Raw genomic sequence first — 14,836 nt, forward strand, 5'->3', positions numbered from 1 at the left:
TTCTGTGAACGAAATTTCTGTAATTCCAGAGAGTGTTCGTAAAAATCTAGAAACGATCCACTCTAAGCTGATTAACAGCGTCACGAACAAGAGAAAAAATCAGATATGGGAAGAAATCACGAACGACGTCAACGCGGCGGGTCAGGCGAACTGCACAGTGCAAGAAGTGAAAGACAAATGGAAAAATCTCCATTCTACTTCAAAGAAGGAGTTTTTGTTCTTTAAAAAGGAGAGCACAACCAAAGCCACCCTCGCAGTAAAGCGAGCAAAAAATTGAAATGTTCGAAGATACACCCCTTTTGCCAGCCTGCGTGGTTTGAAAACCAGCGGCGATGAACGAGCTGGTAAGTAGTATGCAAATTTTTATTGTTGCAAAATAAACATCGGTCGTGTGATTTCCTTGAAAGTGGTTTTCGGGCCGCCATGTTTAACACTTGTTTACCATTTCTTTAACAGGGAAAGTTTTTGTGAAGCCTGATGCAAACAGTAAAAGATAAGTAACTCGACTTTTAAATAAGCTTATGGTTTATTGGACATTTTTTTAAAGCAAGGAAATGCCAAGTCAACTTTCTACTTGAATTGAATGCAACCGAGAGGTCCTTGTTTTCTACGGTTTACTTTTGTAAGCTTTCAAAATTTTGCAGATAATTTGTTATGTTTGATATGTCGAAAAAGCCTGTAGTCGTCAATCTTTTTGCCAAATTTGTGAAAGTCGCTGTGACTCGGAGCTATTACACCCGGCGGCTGTCATTTACTCAGTATGAAATCTGAAACAAAATAAATCTAGTTTGTTGAATTTGTGTTGGCCATCACTTTTACGAAAATGTTTCGTGTCCCACAAGTTTGGAGACAGACATTCATTTTTGTTCAAACAAGGATGACTTAATTTGTTGAATTAAATTGCACAGGAACATTTTAAGGGTGTTTCAATTTGCCAAAAGTATGCTTTCATTTGAAAAGCAGACAAGTGTTTTGTAATGCCTTGTACTCTGTGATGTAATGATATGTTTTAAGCCTTGAAAATGACAGAAACTATCCCTTAAAAATATTTAACAATTATTGGACGAGGTTGAGCAAAATATCGTGATTTGTCAGTGACGAGCAGATCAATTATTTTCCGAAGCCGAAGCCTGAGGCAAATAATTAATCTGCGAGACACTGACAAATCACAATATTTTGCGATAACCGAGGTCAATAATTGTTTTATCATTCGATCACCGAGTTTGTTTTTTGTTTTTGTTTCCGAGAAGCCGTAAGCCTGTGCTGCCTTGCAGAGTCGAGTAATGGCACCAATCAATTGGTTCCTTCTCAGCATAATTATATTTGTAGACTTCAAATTGTACTTACATTCAAACGTTCAATAACACTAGGCATCAACAAAGCTGAAGAATTTCACAGTTTTAAAAGGTATCCCGACAAGAGAAGCTTTGGTGTAAAGCTCGCCATTCTTTTTTCTGGCTTCAGCATAAAATCTCTTCAGTACATATGCATTCGCGAACTTGTCCTTCGCGTCGATGACATGAGTGACTCTTCGTCTACCTTTCTTTCCTTGAGATACTTTCGAAATACGTTGAAATTTTGTTCCTTTCTTTGTATTCTCACTGTTCTTTAGATCAACTAAGAGCGTGATTTCAATTGCGCATGAGCAGAATATTATTTGCAGCAAAACACTTATTTGTGGGCAGTTATTTGCAGGTCACGTGGTGGGCTCTCCGCCAATGAAAAGGAAGGACAAAATTCATCGAATGATAAATTAAAATATTTTGCAGAAGACCAGTGTGAAATGAAAAGTGACCCAAATGACCAATATGATGGCTCCCTCACAGAGAAAATGTCCAAGCCAGGAAAGAGGCGTGTGAGCAGTGAAGATGTGCTGCAAATGCAGTATAACTGTCTTAGTCTGCAGAGAGAGAATTTATTATTGAAAAACAGGAAGCTGACGCTACAAGTGCAGCTCTTAGAGCAGCAAGTCCAATCGACAACTTACACCTTATTGTTAGATATTGTGTTGGAGAGGGGCTTTGAAAAAACACTGACCCCTCACTGTCCCCCTCTATAATGCACTGGAAAATAACAAAATTAAAAAGTACATTGAGGCTGAATCAAGTTCGTTGCAGATTGTGGCTTACCTAAATTTCAAAAATGGCCGAAACTCGGCCTGAATGAGGTTCTACTTGCCGACTTGTTTCATCTCAAGTATCTCGGTTCTCTTCTCCGATGGATGAGCAAAAAATAAGTTGAAGCATCATCAAGCATGTTATAAGTTTCTCTGAAATACCATAACAACAGCAAAGACAGGGGGAAACGAAACAGTTGGAAGAACACAATCGACAATTGAGTAACAATCAGAAACTACACAGCAAGTTGTTCTCCATGGAGCTTAGTGGTTCTAGGCTCCTCTGTCCATTCTCCATCTTCGCATTAATTTTGTCAATATTTCTTTAATTTTTTGGCCTGATTTCGCATCACTTGATGTTTTGCTGTTACATTTTTGGTAGCCTCCTCTCATCTTGATTTTGACAATCAGAAAAAATAAATTGGTGCATGACCTGGAACTTCTAAGTTCCAGACAGAGCAGCTTCTGGTTTCTGTGTGATGTGATGTGTGCATGTCACTCACTTGTGTTTATCTTCAAACTGTTTTCTTTTCTTTTATTTGTTTTTTTTATGGAAGCAGGTAACTTACCTGATGATGCTTAAATTTATTTTGCACTGCTTATCAGGGAAGAGAAGCAGGCACTGCTAATGAAATGCCTGTAAGTCAGAAAGAGGGGGGTCAGTGTTTTGTCAAAACCCATTGGAAGGGGTTATTGTTATGTTAATGTACCATGATAAATAAACCTTGCTGGAAATATGTTTGTCCTTACCTGCATGGTTTAGTGGTCTTAACCTGTGATCAAATTAAGGTTAAGTTACAGGTAAATAATTTTTATTCTTTGATCAACTTTAAGTGTAACAAATGAATCTGGCTTCACAAAGAATGCCAATCAATCACACTGCTGACTTTACATTAAATTAAATTAAAGGTGAAGCTGAATCCAGACGACACATGGTCAGTTCTTCAAAAGTAGGCTTCAAGCATACACGATTTGTTTTGTGTCCCTCATTTTTCCCGTTTTCTTTGTCACCAAACGTTTTCTAAGAGTACCATCCTTACAGGTAACTTTCAAAATAATGCCTTCTCACCTGAAGGCTGGCATTCAAACAATGACCTTGCAGCTACTGAATTCAGTTGTATTTTGGCTTTTGAATTCTTATTAAACAGTTTATATGAATAATGAAATCAATATTACAATGTATCACTCCATTTTTTACCTTGACAGTACCGGCAAATGCTTCACCGATTTTGGGAGTAGGAGGCTTAGGCATATAACTTACATACTTTACAGTGAGGTTGATTTGTGGGTCTTTCCCGATTATGGTAACACTGAGAAAAAAATGCAGCTGGGTTTTTTTAATGAACTGTTGTAAGTTGATTGTCACAAGTAAGGGCAGTTCCTCTCCGCTTCAAAAATTACGACTTGATTTGTTTTCAACCTGCTTCTTCAAATTGCCCTCATGACAGTTCATTTGAGAAACCGAGCACGGATTGCATTAATGCAGAAATCATGCATTTTTACACAAAAGAAAGATGTGTGTATTTTGTTTGGTTGAAAAAAATTTCAAGTCAATCATCTATTTCCACGTCTAATGACGTCAATCATCGTATCTTCATTTCCACAAGATGAAAGACAGCAATGGAGCTCTATGTCAGCCAGGTGCAACCACTTAAGAGGAACGGAAAAAACTATTTTCTCACTTCAGATTTAAAGAGGATAAATGAATAAACTCTTTAAAGACACTAGAGAAAACCCTAATGTCATACAACAGCCAAAACCCAGAAGGGAAAAGGGTTAAAACAAAAGCACTTCAACGGTAATTGGAGTGCATGGAATCACATTTGCACCATGTTACAGTTGTCATGAATATTGATTACTTCATAAGTAATTACGTGACTTGTCACACATACAAATCAAGTCATGCATGGTTACTGTTCTGCACTCATTAAATGGTGTCAGAGTGAAAAAATTTCGACCTCTGGACCTTCTGTAAGCTTCAAGCATACACGATGTGTTTTGTGTCCCTCATTTTTCCCGTTTCCTTTGTCACCAAACGTTTTCTAAGAGTACCATCCTTACAGGTAACTTTCAAAATAATGCCTTCTCACCTGAAGGCTGGCATTCAAACAATGACCTTGCAGCTACTGAATTCAGTTGTATTTTGGCTTTTGAATTCTTATTAAACAGTTTATATGAATGAAATCAATATTACAATGTATCATTCCATTTTTTACCTTGACAGTACCGGCAAATGCTTCACCAATTTTGGGAGTAGGAGGCTTAGGCTTATAACTTACATACCTTACAGTGAGGTTGATTTGTGGATGTTGCCCGATTATGGTAACACTGAGAAAAAAAATGGAGCTGGGTTTTTTGAATGAACTGTTGTAAGTTGATTGTCACAAGTTAAGGGCAGTTCCTCTCCCCTTCAAAAATTACTCCTTGATTTGTTTTCAACCTGATTCTTCAGATTGCCCTCATGACAGTTCATTTGAGAAACCGAGCACAGATTGCATTAATGCAGAAATCATGCATTTTTACACAAATACAATTGAAAAAATGCAGCTTCAAAATTTTAAAGCGTCCCTGGACGCAAGACCTTTGACTTGAAGAAGTCACTTATGCTATTCATACGTCAAAAATCAATATCACATTGTTAAAAAGATGTGTACATGCTTTAATAATGTATGTTACATACAATGTCATAAGCTAATGCTGTCTAAGAAAAAAGTAAAACGAAGTTATTAAAAGTATCGGTATTTTACCAGTGACTCTTTCTTGCAACAAAAGAGCTAGTTTTTCGTAGGAAAAGGTCATCAAGGTTTTGGGACCCCAATTTGACCAGGCATGTGGGTCCCAGGACCCAGATTGTTAAAATCCTAGTGCCATCCCTGCCAAGGTCCATTTTAATTTTGAATCTATATTAACCAATCATGATGGAACATGACTATAGATCAGTCTTAGTCCAGACCTTTTAATTTTACATGTCACAGATATTTTTTATGAAGTCAAAATTGAAATACAGTGGGAAATCAGTTTGATGTGACAGCAAAATATTTAAAAAAAAGGTATTGCAAATATAGTCCTCACAGCCTTTCCATTTTCTGGGCCATGATAAGGAGCAATGTCTGGCTGGTCTTTATTCTAAAGAAGGCCATCAATTGCCTCATTCTGAAGCAATGCAATGTTGTGTAGCACTGCACAAGCACCAATCAATTAGCAGGTCTTTTCAGGGTTCATCCGCACTTCAGAGTGAAGCAGGTGAAAACGGCCCTTCCACCAGCCAAAGGCTTGTTCGATGGCCACTCTTGTACCCGTGTGGGCTTTGTTCTAGGTCTCCTGTTTTGCAGTTGTTGGGTTAAGGTAGGGGATCATGAGATATGGTTTACATGGATACCCACTATCTCCCAGTAGCAAACCATCTTCTATTGAGTGGGGCTGACTCTCCAACTTCTGGCCAATGTGTGAGTTGTTGAAGACAAAACTGTCACGCGTGCTCCCAGGCCATCTTGAAACAATGTTTGTAAACATGCCTACCAATTCCGATAAGTTGTGCTTAGCTTTTGTATGCATAATCACAACGGTGTAATAATAGATTTAACCCTCAGTTTATCCCTTGGATAGCACTAATCGTGCTTTCAGGAACAGAAACTAATTGACGGATAAATTTTATTCCTCGATTATCAGGATTTAATCCTCGATTAGCATTAATCGGCTTTTCAAGAACCGGGGCCTGATTGATACTGTGTCCCCTTGCAACTTCCCAACCTCAGACTTCTTGCATCCACTAATAATGCTGATTCTTCACCCAGAGAACTCCCTCCAACATAAGAAGAGCTGAGCTTGGCTTCTCATTGTGTATCAAGACTCTGATTGGAAGAGAAGAAAAATTGGCTTCTGATTGGGTTAAAGAAAGATGTCTGTATTTTGTTTGGTTGCAATCAAATGTTGGTTACCGAATCAAGCCTTATAAAAAAACTTTCAAGTCAATCGTCTACATCAATCATGGTATCTTCATTTCCACAAGATGAAAGACAGCAATGGAGCTCTATGTCAGCCAGGTGCAACCACTTAAGAGGAACGGAAAAAACTATTTTCTCACTCCAGATTTAAAGAGAATAAATGAATAAACTCTTTAAAGACACTAGAGAAAACCCTAATGTCATAAAACAGCCATAAACCAGAAGGGAAAAGGGTTAAAACAAAAGCACTTCAACGGTAATTGGAGTGCATGGAATCACATTTGCACCATGTTACAGTTGTCATGAATATTGATTAGTTCATAAGTAATTACGTGACTTGTCACACATACAAATCAAGTCCTGCATGGTTACTGTTCTGCACTCATTAAATGGTGTCAGAGTGAACAAATTTCGACTTCTGGACCCGCTTATCTTTGAAGGCAACCGGTAAGAGAAAGAGGATTGCTGGAAACAGCAATCTGAATTATATGTAGTAGCCAGGGAGTCAGACAATGAAGAAGAGAACATTCAAGGCATCAAATCCCAGTATGGAGGAGCTTTTTGGAGATGACCTGCCAATAAGACTATGAAAGATATCTCTGATTCGAATCGATAATCGATTGACCTCCAAGCTGACCAAAGACAATATTCAGCATACAACTACAGTGTGTAGAAGCCAAACAAACCCTGCAGCCCTTCCCATTCCAGGAAGTGGGAAGGCAAAAAAGCAAAACCTGAATAGATGGACTTCAGGTTTCTGCAGCAGGAATGATAAGCATTCTTCACCTGTGTGGTGTAAATTCACATCAGGCCCACAAGTTTTGCAACATTGTCATTTAGAAAAGCACTCTGTGCCCAATCAAAACAGGCTAAGACCTGAAATTAAATTTAATTCACAAGGTAAGGAGGTTGTTAATGAGGTGGTCAGTAACCTCTTGCGTTTGGAAGTAATTGAACCTAATCCTCACTCACCAGTTTAATTCATTTGAAATACTTTCGTAAGAAAGAAGAAAAGTGTGATGAAAATAAATTTGAAAGGTCTTAACCATTACACAGAATCCTATCACTTTAGAATGGATACCTTGTGGTCTGCTGTGAGGCATATGATAGGCTAGTGTATCCAACATTGCAGAAACGTAGGTTACATTGATGACCCACAGCAGGAATGATAAGCATTCTTCACCTGTGTGGTGTAAATTCACATCAGGCCCACAAGTTTTGCAACATTGTCATTTAGAAAAGCACTCTGTGCCCAATCAAAACAGGCTAAGACCTGAAATTAAATTTAATTCACAAGGTAAGGAGGTTGTTAATGAGGTGGTCAGTAACCTCTTGCGTTTGGAAGTAATTGAACCTAATCCTCACTCACCAGTTTAATTCATTTGAAATACTTTCGTAAGAAAGAAGAAAAGTGTGATGAAAATAAATTTGAAAGGTCTTAACCATTACACAGAATCCTATCACTTTAGAATGGATACCTTGTGGTCTGCTGTGAGGCATATGATAGGCTAGTGTATCCAACATTGCAGAAACGTAGGTTACATTGATGACCCTTATCTCCAAGGTAGCACCCAAGGTGGCCGTGTATACTACATAATAGCGGAGCTCAGGCGCACAAAGCGAACCAGCAGAGCACCATGGGTAAGATTCTGTGGGAAATCTATCGATACAAGAAATTTTGGTTATGACGTCTCATACGTCCGACCGTACAGACTGACATCATGTACATCCACCCATACAGACTGTCTGGGTGGAGATGGGGAGGCAGGACAGCCTCTGGGGAAGGGAGTGTTCATGCAATTTTCCTTGGTGGGAAATCGAGTGGCAGCGTTGCATATGGCATTACGCGTTTTTCTGCCGGGAAATCATATTAGAGACGAGCAACGGGATAAAGTGCAGAAAAGAACACCAGAGAAGATAAATTTGAGAAATTTAAACGACAAAATCCTCAGGAGAAGCAGAGGAAGGGGAAGAATAGAAAATTTCCATGAAAAGCAACGTCATGCTGAGAGAAATAGAGCAAGAGATAATACACTTATTTACAACAGTCAGCTTTCAGGTAATGTTTTTCTTCTTAATATACAAATGCAAACTTTATTAAAACTTCACCTAAAAAGGATTTCAAAAACTTAACAATCTATGTACAACTAAAATTAAGAAAATATATATGTAATATGTATATACAGTTAATTATTATTAGGTCTGATTTGTCGCGCAGACAAGAAGTCTTGCCCACTGGATCCGATGCCAACTACTCTGGTCACTCAGTGCCTTGATGAGCTGACTCCTGTACTGATCGCTATGATCAACACCTTGCTTCAGTCGGGTCATTTCGCTGAGAAGTGGAAGGAAGCTTTAGTTACACCCCTTCTGAAAAAGGCGGGTTTGGACCAGACAAAGGCAAACTTGTGCCCCGTGAGTAACCTGGCATATGTTTCAAAGCTCACTGAATCTGCCGCTGCCACCCAGCTAGAGAAACATATGCTTGAAAATGGATTGTACCCTTTACATCATTCCTCCTATCGAAAGCACCACAGCACTGAGACAGCACTGTTAAAAGTGCGTAACAATATCCTAATTAATATGAACAGTCAGCAGGTCACTCTACTCGTGTTACTTAATTTCCGTGCCATGTTCGACACTGTAAATCATAGCATGCTTCTTAGATTGGTCCACTGTAAACTGGGAGTGGGGGGTACTGTCCTTGCGTGGCTTGGCTCTTATCTTTCAGGTCATTCTCAGCAGATTATTCTGGATGGTACATGGTCACAGACATACCAACTTAACTCGAGAGTTCCTCAGGGTTCCTGCCTAGGCCCTCTGCTCTTGAATATATACGTGAGTGGCCTATTTGACATTGTCAGTAACCACGCCCCTGTTGCGGTGCATGCCTTTGCTGATGACTTCCAAGTCTACCTTTCCTTCAGTCCCTCAAGCTGTGTGAACAAGGAGCAAGCAGTTCAAGTTATACAGGACTGTGTAGCAGATATAAAGTCATGGGCACGCCAACATAGTCTCATGCTTAATGACGGAAAAACAGATTTTTTGGTGTTAGGAACGCGCCAACAACTTACCAAAACTAATATCAGCCATCTGAGGGTTGGCGATGCGACTGTTGCTGTCTCCACGTCTGTGAGGAACTTAGGTTCATATTTTGATAAGAACTTTACTATGGCCATGCATGTTACTAAGACCTGTAGCCCAGCATTTTTCCACCTTCATAACATTAGGCAGATAAGGAAGTTTCTATCACACGAAGCCACAGAAACACTTATTCATGTGTTTGTTACGAGTAAAGTTGACTATTGTAATAGCCTTCTGTACGGTCTTCCCGCATATCAGATCGCTAACTGCAAAGGGTACAGAACGAGGCAGAGCGCTTAATATTTAAAGAGTCTAGGTTCTGCCACATAACCCCATTGTTAAGACAATTACACCGGCTGCCTGTCCATTACCGCATAATATTCAAGATATTATTGATAGCTTTTAAAGCTATCCACGGGCTGGCTCCAGAATACATTAGTTGCCTTGTATGTATCCGGTCTCAGGGGAGATATAATTTACTTAGCCAGGAAGGCATCATGCTTGACGGATTACATACATCTCGCAGGACCTATAAGACACTCGGGGACTGCGCCTTTGCGGTAGCAGCACCGAAACTTTGGAACAATCTACCGGCTACTCTTAGGAACTGTGTTAGTATCTATAGTTTTAAATCAGATCTCAAGACCCATCTCTTTAAACAAGCATTTTTAGAATAATTCTTTTTACATTGTTACGATATTAGGCTATTATTTGTACTATTTATTGTAAATATCATTATGCATGTAATTCTTTTTGATAGTATTAGATTGTAAAGCGCATTAGATCATTGTGTCATAGTAATGCGCTACAGAAATCAATAAATTATTATTATTTTATTATCATCTGGTCTTTCCAGTTGCTTCAGAGATAGTTGCTTCAGAGATTATTGCTTGGGTAACGTCGACATTAAACTCCTGCCTGGGTCCTCGTGAACCTCTTATGCATAGCACAGCTGATCTTAGTAGGTTGAAGGAGAGTTTGGCTCTGAGCCATCCAATTACATTGCTGTAGCTGATGTGTTTGTTCTCAGATACTTTGTGCGCAATGTCAGCTAAAAAGCACTCAGCCTCCCTTCCACTGCCGCCATAGGATCTAAACACGAGGGGGCTGAAGGAGCCATGCTCAACCTCAATGATGCGCTGATTGTAGTGCCTCTTTTTCTCATTCTCGTTGGAAGTGAATGTGGTTTCAAGTCTTTGGTTTAGGAAGCTCTTTGCAAATGAATTAAAAACTCTTACATCAAAAAATGCATGTTGCCCCCTTTGCCAAAACCCTCGCGCACTAACATCCAGGCGGGCTTCATCTGTTGAATTGGTACTGCTACTAAGAATTTCTTCAGTTAGGGTCTGCAGATGTGGTTCGACATCGACATCATGGCATACATCCTGGAGCAGCGATGCAAACAAATCTCACACTTCGTCATGCCTCCTATGGACAAACCCACCTTTCATACACGACATTGCTTGATTGACATCGAATCTCTTGCCACATGGACATACAGACGGGAGGTACTTCGGTCATTTGTCCTCAGTTGTTCAGGGCTCACCTTCGCACGAAGTTGCTCTAGGATGGCTTCACTGTGTTTCTCCCTTCCCTTTACGATGTCTCGTTTTGAGTGCTTGAGTAGTTCGCTGTCCACCTGTGCTGTGCTATCTTGATTGTTGATATCCTCTATCGGCTGTTCTGTGGCTGCTCTAGATCTGGAAAACTCGGAGTCCGCAGTACCAGAGAAGATAGGAATGGCTAAGCTGCCTTTCTTTGCAGGTAATGAAAGCAGGAGTCGTTCGTCAGCAGAGCATATATGGCCATCTGTTATTGCTGGGATAAACACTTGATCCACATGTACGTCCAGTTGTCTGAAGTGTTGCTTGATGTTGGGCAATGTTCTAATATAGTAGGTCAGTTTGTGTTTGAACCCGCTCAGAAACGCAGCACAAGCAGCTTGTGGTTCTGTCTTTGCTATCTTCGACAGTACTTTCAGCTGTTCACACCACGAGCTGAGTAGCTCCTCAGCATATTTAGCATTGCCACTCTCGCTCCCAATAAAACCACCAAGATATTTCTTCCTTTTGTTGTCATGTTAATGTTGGTTCCCTCAAATAACTCTCGTGCACATACTTCGGTGTGTGGCTTAACAACTAGCCTTGCCTTTGCTGCATTTGGATTATATCCTACCTTGGGACCGTAGAGCACTATGCTGTCCCACCAGCGTCGCAGAGTAATCAGGTCCCCAGCACCCCCCAAATCATCTGCAAAGGCTACATGCTTCAATTGATATATCGGTTTCGGTTGCAGGAGGTCTTATCAATGCTAAAAGGGGAGTTATGCCTATTGCATGAACTGGCATTGCAAGGGGATCACCCTGTGTAGTCCCTTCTAATGATGAAATTTCGGTTCTGCCGAGCACAAATAAACTGGAGGGTACACTGTAACAGTTCCTTATATAGATGGCCATTGGTGGGCATACGTAGGAGATTGAGTGAATTAAAGGAGTTGTCTGCATCCACCAAGAGCAGTGAATTAGTAGCCTGTTCGTCAAAAATATCAGTCATAGTATGCACAACTGCTTCACATCCACCTGCTTGACCAGCACAGAGTTGCAAATTTCCAGCAGAGCTCATGATATCTGGTTTGATCACTGAAAGTATGGCTTTTCCAATGATCCTTCGTCGTACCTCATCGACACCAATCAGTCTGACACCTGGGTTCTTGTCTAAGGGGATCAACTGACAAGCTGTATATGCCTCCAGGTTTGTGTGTGGTGTAGATTTGTAGATTAGGAGAAAAATGGAATGCGTAACGTAAACCACCACGTGCAGAGTTGTCAATGAGAATTCAGACTTATTTATTACCAAGTAGAAGAGTAGTGATGTGATTGTGATGTAGGGAAATGTGCGGTGACACTAAAAGACAGCAAACTTCTTGCCAAGCTTTCTGCTGGCAATATGATAGCTATCGATGCAAAGTACCTCGCAAAGTGCTTGGTTGGGTTATATAATCGAGCGAGGATGTTAATGTTCACGGTAACAAAAGGCACAACTACTCCTGTCCTTAACCTTGATGAATTAGCGTTTGCAGAATTAATTGCCCATATAGATGAAACACTTCATGTAGAAGAACCAGCAGTGCTTATACTTTCTGAACTTGTTAAGTATTTTTCCTCTAAGCTACAGGAAGTTGGTCTTGGGTATGAGAAAATCAATGCTACTCAACTAAAGGAAAGAATACTATCTGCTTATCCAGATTTAACTGCCCACACAGAAGGAAGAGGCAAAGAAGGATTCTGATGCTTAACATTTTGCAAGAGTGGCAACCATCATACGGCGGGACATTCTGCAAATAAAAAATTCCCTCAATGGTACATTTCCTCACTAATGTCAGAAAGATTTTATCCCTGCATCGCTCAAAAGTATGATTGTCAAAGGTTCAAACGTCAATGCAGACCCAGCCCAGCTGAAAGTCAGGCTTGTCTTACCATCGCCCAGCTTATTGTCTTCAATAGTATTTCCCGTTATCGTAATAGCCCTCATTCAACTGGGAGTACACATCACATCAGATCCTGGGAGTTCCCCCTGCCTATTTATGCAGCTTTAAAAATTCACGGAACAACTAGGGACAAGTCCCTGGTAGATACATTCTAGAAGTTTCATATGGCAGGCTCCTTTCCATATCAACAGACATTACTAAAACTGTTTTAGAAAGATATGAGAGAGGACAGGTCGTTTGTCCAAGTAAATTGAAAAAGGGTCTCTTCACTACAGCAGCAGTCGATAACATAGACCATAACCCAAGCTCCACAACATGTAAGGACTCTTTCCATGGAACGGCAATTTCTCTAGTACAGCATCCAACCACTGTGAGTCCTGGAAACAACAGAGCAATTGATACATTTGATCCAACAGCTAAAGGTTCTGCTTAAAAAAAAATTGCACAACTGCCTTTAAACTACAATGAGGTGCCACCACTTACACTGGGGACAGGTGAGCTCTATGCTCCAAAGAACAGAGGACAGTTGATATCTTATTCTCAGCAATTTCCAAACAATGAAACAAATGAAGAGCAAGACTGTTTCGAGAATGCCAAGAAACTTATCAAAGGCAGAACTTCAGAAAAATGACTATGTTTCTTGGCTGCGTATCGAGGCCTGCCGTAATTTCGCTTTTGCCAATGTTTATAGAAAATGCTCATTCATTGGCTATGATTGTGCATTCTTTGAGAGTAATTAGAGGTGCTGTCGTGCATGTTAATCCCTCTCAAACTCCAGTTGTTGCTGTGGACTAGCTGTTGTTTGCCTTGGCCAAGGGAATTCAGTGGAGGCTTGGTGGTGTGTATGACGAAGATCGAAATGCGGTCCTGGAAAATGCTCGGCAAGTGGCTCACTGGCACTGGATGGGCAGAAACAGTTTGCGTTGCTGGAGTGGTGACACAAGGTGTGGCTGAATCTTTGCTTACTGCAAGCCATCTTAGTCGAACGCTGCGCTCCAAGTCACTATAATATCTCTGTACATCCTCGTGTGTAGCGCATACCAGGAGTATGCTTCTGGGACTGGCGAAAATGAAACAGTCAAAACCTGTCATGAATGGAAAGAGATCAAGTCAACCAGATGTCCACAGTTTCTATATTGGTCTGACGCACTGGACTTGCAGTTGCACTGTCTTCAGCTTGTGAAAGCCCTTAGAGAAGCCGACTTTTCGTTGTACGTCAAAGCCATAAGGCTGCTTCTACCATGGATGTTTGCATTGGACCATCCCTACTATGCTCGCTGGTTCTCTGTGCACTACCTGGATATGTGTGAGCTCCCAACCAAACATCCAGAAGTGTATACACAGTTCACGAATGGCAATTTCGTAGTTCACAAGACCAAAAGTTTGTTTTCTGCAATAGCCCTAGATCATGCGAATGAACAGGTCAACGCTGGTGTGAAAGGTGAAGGAAGTGCGGTAGGGCTCACTGAAAATCCTGCAGGACATTGTAGGTGGATGGTCGCAGGGTCTGAGCTGTCACGAATGATAGAAGAGTTTGAAGGCAGTGTATCTTCTGCTGTTGTTCATGGACACCACAAGCAAAATCCAGGTTTCATGAATGCATTTGCAACAGATGTTCTTCATTTAGTAGCTTCCTTTTAAGAACGTGGAAATCCGTTTTCTGAAGGTGAGGAGCTCATGACTATCCATTCAAAAGAAATCAGGGACAGCACTGTTGTGAACACTGCGAAACGTGAGAAAGATTGGCTAGGAGCAGTTTATGAAGGAAAGACTCGTTGAACGAAACAAGCCCATTACAAAACCGATTAAGAAAACAACCTTCTAACATTTAATGTGGTGTTTCCCAATAATTGTATTGCAAGTGAAAATTAAACGCAAGAAGAAAACGTCCTGTATAAGCACCACTCATTGGAACTAACAAATAAAATGCTCGTTGGAGGAAATGTACTTATTTTGCTGTCGAAATTGCTCTGAAATGGGTATTAAAGGAAGATGTTTAATGCCAGCCTCGGTTTCATGTCAGCTTTTCAGAGATTTAAGACAGTTAACCGTTTTTTTGTGAATTAACCTTGGTTTTATAGTAGTTGAAAAAATAAATCGTTCTTCCATAGGGTGTAATTTAATACAAAAGGAACGAACAAAAATACAATCTGTATCATCAAACAATTTTGTCGTCATGTTTTGCCTCATTTCAATGCACTTTTTT

At 40.4% G+C, this 14,836-nt stretch overlaps 1 pseudogene; it reads right to left on the bottom strand.

Moving 5' to 3' along the window:
• Window positions 1-4,773: 4,773 nt before the first annotated feature.
• Window positions 4,774-6,320, bottom strand: LOC138002993 (putative nuclease HARBI1; annotated as a pseudogene).
• Between the last annotated feature and the right edge of the window lie 8,516 nt (window positions 6,321-14,836).

Source organism: Montipora foliosa, chromosome 5 (genome assembly GCF_036669935.1).
Source record: "Montipora foliosa isolate CH-2021 chromosome 5, ASM3666993v2, whole genome shotgun sequence".
In the NCBI taxonomy this organism is placed as follows: Eukaryota; Metazoa; Cnidaria; class Anthozoa; order Scleractinia; family Acroporidae; genus Montipora; species Montipora foliosa.